Source organism: Telopea speciosissima, chromosome 6 (genome assembly GCF_018873765.1).
Source record: "Telopea speciosissima isolate NSW1024214 ecotype Mountain lineage chromosome 6, Tspe_v1, whole genome shotgun sequence".
NCBI lineage: Eukaryota > Viridiplantae > Streptophyta > Magnoliopsida > Proteales > Proteaceae > Telopea > Telopea speciosissima.
In genome coordinates this window covers 360,887-366,886 of record NC_057921.1, presented here as the reverse complement: position 1 = coordinate 366,886, position 6,000 = coordinate 360,887, and positions in this window count along the sequence as shown.

Sequence of the window (6,000 nt, the reverse complement as noted above, 5' to 3'; positions counted from 1 at the left end):
TATTCACAACAATGATCACAATACAGTAATTTTAAACGCAGTAGAAGAGTTTAAATAATAAGAATAAGATCAATAGTACAGAGAACTAAGTGATAATTCATTTATTTATATATATATATATATATATATATATATATATATATATATATATATATATATATTTGTGTGTGTGTGTGTAATGTAGTCCTAGAATAGGTGATAATCCTACTAGGAGCCAATTGGAATCAAGCTTTGGTCAAGCCTGCTGTTTAGGGCTGATTAGGGGCTGTTTTAGGGCAAAATTAGGGTTTAGGATAGGAATTTGGGAATGGGGTTTATAGGGTTTTAATCTGCAGGTTTAGAGGGTCATTATGGTATAAAAATATCTGGATTTGGTTAGGTTTCAAAATTCTGCAGATTTAGGGTTAGGGTTCCGGGTTTTTAAAATTAGGAAAATAGCCAAAACTGGGGTTTAAAGTAGGATTCAGGGGCAAGGCTTAAGGTCGAGTGCTAGAGGGACTAGGGGGAAGGTTCGGCAGCAGCAGGGAGGTTTTCTTATGGCTGAATATGTCCCAGCAGAAAATTAGGGTTTTTTAGGGTTTAAAGGATAAGAGGGATTTTAGGGTTTGGCTGGACAGAATGGGCAGCAAGTCTGGTCGAGTGGGGGAGATGGTATGGGAAGGCTGTGCTCTGATTTTGGTGTAAAACAGAGGTAGGATGATGGCTGGATAATGCCTAGATGATCTAGGGTTTTGGAAATTCAAATAGAAAAACAAGAGGGATCGAATGGGGGAGGGAAGGAAACTAAAAACAGAAATTTAAATCTCAACTTACTATAGGATTCCACCGGCAGCAAGTTAAGGGATGAAGGATGAAATCACCTTCGAAGAGAGACCCTCCCAGCCGTCACGGCGTAAGGAGTCGCAGGATTCCACCCACCCTTCCACCTTGATGTACCCACAAGGATGCAAACACTCTTGAAGAGCAAGGAGTAAGCAAGCGAGCACCAGACAGAAAACAGTCTTTTAATTCAAATTTCAATTGTGGGGAGCCTCCCACGGTCTCTTATATTTATAATAAGGCCATAGGCCAATTCCTACTACAAATTAAATGCCTCTCCTTCACAAAAACGTGGAAGGGAGAGGTTTAAGTCTAATTAATTACTTAAAGCAGTATAATGACTTAACTACCCCTACTAACTTAAAAATAAAATAATCTAACTTAGAACAATTAACTTAAGTGAAGATTCCATACTAGCCAATAGGATATAAGAACCTATTAGCAAATAGGAACATTTCACTTAAATTAGACCAATTGAACCAATTGGATGCAACCAATTTAAGCTGGTTCAATCTAAAAAACAGAAAAATAACTAAGTATGGAAAAATAAAAATCCTAGCCTACGGCTCCCTATTTAAACCCTAAGTTTAGGGTTTCTTCTTCTTCTTCTTCCTTCTTGGAGCTGCATCAACTCTCCCCGTCTTGAAAACATTCATCCCTGATGAATGGCTGGAGATCACAGAATGGTCTTCCCAATCAGGGTCGAGTTGCTTGAGTTCATCTTCAGCAGATGGTGCAATTTTGTATGCGGACAGCAGCTCTTTGGAGGATGAAGAAGATTGCAAATCTGGCTGGACAGCAGCCTCTTGACGAATTACATGAACACCTTGTAAATCTTCATCATCAAAATAATGTTCATCATCGTCAGGGGGAAGTGCATGAATGTGAATGCCGCCTTGGTCTTCATCTTCACCTTGAACTTCTTCTTTTTCAGCCACGTTGAGAGGCTTCTTCTTATGTGGGCAGTCCCTAGCGATATGTCCCTTGTCTTGACAATAATAGCAAGTAAAGGGGTCATTTCGGCCCATAAGAGTCTTGCCCTTGTCATCCACACGTGGGGGAACAGCAGGACGAGAAGTGTTGCCTATAGAGGAGCCTTGTTTTGAGGTGTTAGTGTTGATGTAGGCCGGCTTGGAAGTAGAACCCGGCTGTTTACATGAAGTTAATAGCTCCTCTGCTTTCAAGGCCTTCTCAAAGCAATCTCGAACATCTACAACATCAACCACTCCAATTGTCCTGTTGATCTCACTTGATAGTCCCAATCTGAACCTGGAAAGCATTTGGATGCCCTCCTCCCTAATGCCAGTGCGAGAAGAAAGAGCATTGAATTGCCTCATGTACTCAGTTACAGTCATGGTCCCTTGGCGGAGGGAGTTGAATTTATCCTGCATCTAAGACCTGAAGTGCCTTGGTAAGTATTGCTTGCTCAGGTCATATTTCATGTCTTCCCAAGTGCGAGGTGCAGTACCATTGAAGTCCATCTCTCTTTCAGCAATTCTCCACCACTCACGTGCAGCTCCGACAAGCTTAGCACGGATTAACTTCATTTTCCCTTCTTCAGATAGATCATACCAATCGAAATAGTCTTCTATTGCAGCAAGCCAATCATAAAACACTTGAGGGTCAGAATTACCATCGAATTCTTTCAGCTCAAGCTTCACCTTCTGGTTACCTATATGTCGTCGATTAGTACCTTGGTCTCCAGTGAAGTAGGACCTCATATACTCTTCAAAAGTGGGCTGCCGACCTCTGTCTCTATAGCCTCGGTGGTGATCTCTGTGTTCCCGAGAAGGCTCACGGGCATATCTAGGTCCGTCCTAACGATCTCTATAGTAGTCTCTATCATCCCTGTCATCTCGGTCAGTCCTAAATCTGTCCCTGTGACCTATATGTCCATCTCTATAACCCCTGTAGTCATCTCTAGGGCTCCCATCTCTGTCAAGCAGCCTCTGTATCACAGAATGGGGTTGGTACCTATCCTCTTCTATGGGCAAGTTGCTGTCCCTATCAGGAGGGATTCTCTGTCCTTCCAAGTGTTGCAATCTAGTCATGATTGCATCATTTGTAGCCTTCTGATCTGCTGTAAACTTGCGGAACATCTCTAACATGGCTGCCATAGGGTCGGCTGGTTGTGGCAGCACCAGGTTGCCATGCTCGTCCATGGCTCTGATACCAAAATAATATAGTCCTAGAATAGGTGATAATCCTACTAGGAGCCAATTGGAATCAAGCTTTGGTCAAGCCTGCTGTTTAGGGCTGATTAGGGGTTGTTTTAGGGCAAAATTAGGGTTTAGGATGGGAATTTGGGAATGGGGTTTATAGGGTTTTAATCTGCAGGTTTAGAGGGTCATTATGGTATAAAAATATCTGGATTTGGTTAGGTTTCAAAATTCTGCAGATTTAGGGTTAGGGTTCCGGGTTTTTAAAATTAGGAAAATAGCCAAAATGGGGTTTACGAGGGATTCAGCGGGCTTAAGGTCGAGTGTTAGAGGGACTAGGGGAAGGTTCGGCAGCAGCAGGGAGGTTTTCTTATGGCTGAATATGTCCCAAGAGAAAATTAGGGTTTTTTAGGGTTTAAAGGATAAGAGGGATTTTAGGGTTTGGCTGGACGAATGGGCAGCAAGTCTGGTCGAGTGGGGAGATGGTATGGGAAGGTGTGCTCTGATTTTGGTGTAAAACAGAGGTAGGATGATGGCTGGATAATGCCTAGATGATCTAGGGTTTTGGAAATTCAAATAGAAAAACAAGAGGGATCGAATGGGGGAGGGAAGGAAACTAAAAACAGAAATTTAAATCTCAACTTACTATAGGATTCCACTGGCAGCAAGTTAAGGGATGAAGGATGAAATCACCTTCGAAGAGAGACCCTCCCAGCCATCACGGCGTAAGGAGTCGCAGGATTCCACCCACCCTTCCACCTTGATGTACCCACAAGGATGCAAACACTCTTGAAGAGCAAGGAGTAGCAGATCAACACCAAAGAAGAAAAACAGCCTTTTAATTCAAATTTCAATCGTGGGGAGCCTCCCACGGTCTCTTATATTTATAATAAGGCCATAGGCCAATTCCTACTACAAATTAAATGCCTCTCCTTCACAAAAACGTGGAAGGGAGAGGTTTAAGTCTAATTAATTACTTAAAATAGTATAATGACTTAACTACCCCTACTAACTTAAAAATAAAAGAATCTAACTTAGAACAATTAACTTAAGTGAAGATTCCATACTAGCCAATAGGATATAAGAACCTATTAGCCAATAGGAACATTTCACTTAAATTAGACCAATTGAACCAATTGGATGCAACCAATTTAAGCTGGTTCAATCTAAAAAACAGAAAAATAACTAAGTATGGAAAAATAGAAATCCTAGCCTACGGCTCCCTATTTAAACCCTAAGTTTAGGGTTTCTTCTTCTTCTTCTTCCTTCTTGGAGCTGCATCAGTGTGTGTGTGTGAAACTTGAGTTACATTTGTACAAATTCCACCAGTAACCCAAGACAAAAGTGCAAGATCTACATCATACTAAAGTATATAAAAGTGATGTATAAACACAAAAGAGTGGGGGAGATAGCCTAGACTGTCAGGCCACCCAATCAAGAGAAAACACAGTCGTCACACAAGCACGAGACATCGTGCTCCACATACAACGGAGCCTCAACTCCAGCCGTAGTAGGAGGATCTAGAGCAGAGGTAGCTCCCAAAGAAACACCGGCAACAGAAGGAGAGTTATCTGAAAAATAAGGATAACCGCAGGGGTGAGCTCTACTGAGCCCAGCAAGGGAAACACACTAGCAAATGCAGATAGTCCATGATGAATGACCTAAAGTTAAGTATGCTCCTAACATTGATACTAGGTCTCATGGGGTATAAATGCTACCGTAGTAGGTATGATATCCTCGGTCCCGGAAACACATAATCAGACATCGGTCACCCGAGCGATACCACTCTATCATAGCGGGGACCCGCCAGCTCAGGTATTACACATCTGACGCCAACGAACCCCCTAATGTTAACCCTACTGTTTGTTCCCATTCCTGTAATGTTCTTCGGATATAGGACAGTAAATGGCATCCCGGAATCATCCCTTTAAACCTACCACGGGTTATCCAACACCTCTCCCCTGTTGGTAAGGGCCGTAGCATTAGGTTTATGATATCCCTAGCCCAATACACATTTTCATGATGGCATATGTTCCAGTATTAGATAATAAGAGAGAAAATATCTAGCAACACGTTTCAATTAATTTCAATAAGTATCAAGATAATTTATGCATATGCAAGATGGAATGCATCCTAGTATCATGCAATCATCTAATACATAAGACGGGAAAGCTATAAAACTATATGTAATAACCTGCTATTATGATGGATGACATGGCAGCCAAAATAAACTGATATTAAACAATAAACACACTCAAATTAAATCAAAATCCCCTTACCTGGAATGAAGATAAGCCTAGTCACTAGAGAATCCCAAAATCAAACCACAACCCCACCCAGAGAAGACTACAGCCCTAAATAGACAATAAATGACATAAGTCAGAAATAAAAGAAGTCCTAGGTCAAAGCCCTAACCACCAGAATCAAGACAACCTCTGCAAAGTGAACCGGATTCACACCTGGGACCAACCGGTCGACCGTAGACCTATCTGCAACTCCATCCGGTTCACAAAACATAAAAGAGGCTTGTGCTGCCCAAGCTTGGATCTTGGCATGCACAGCCCCAATTTGAAGAAAAGGTCTTAGGAGTATAAATTCTAACTAATTGGGTTAACATAACCCAATTCCATGCTCCAAGTTGGGGGTTTATCCAATTTTACCTAATTTTCTATGCTAGGGTTTAATAGGGTTGAAAACTCAACGAAAATTGAAAGAGAAGGAGAGAAATTTAGGGTAAAACAGAACTGATTCAATGACCTACCTAAATTTGAAGATGAAGGAGATGGTAGCACCCTAGTTTCTAAGTTGTAGTATAAGCTTCAAGTCCCAAGCTTCAATGGATTCCAAATTCTCAAACCCTAGCTTCCTTTCCTTCTCTTCCTTCTCTTTTTCTTCTCCTTTCTCTCTTGCTGAAATCGGTTCCCTTAGTTTGGTTTGGTAGGAATGAAATAATAAGCTAAGTATTCCTTATATACCAGTGTATAACTAAGGCATGTTTGCCTTGGTTTAGTCAAAAACAGAT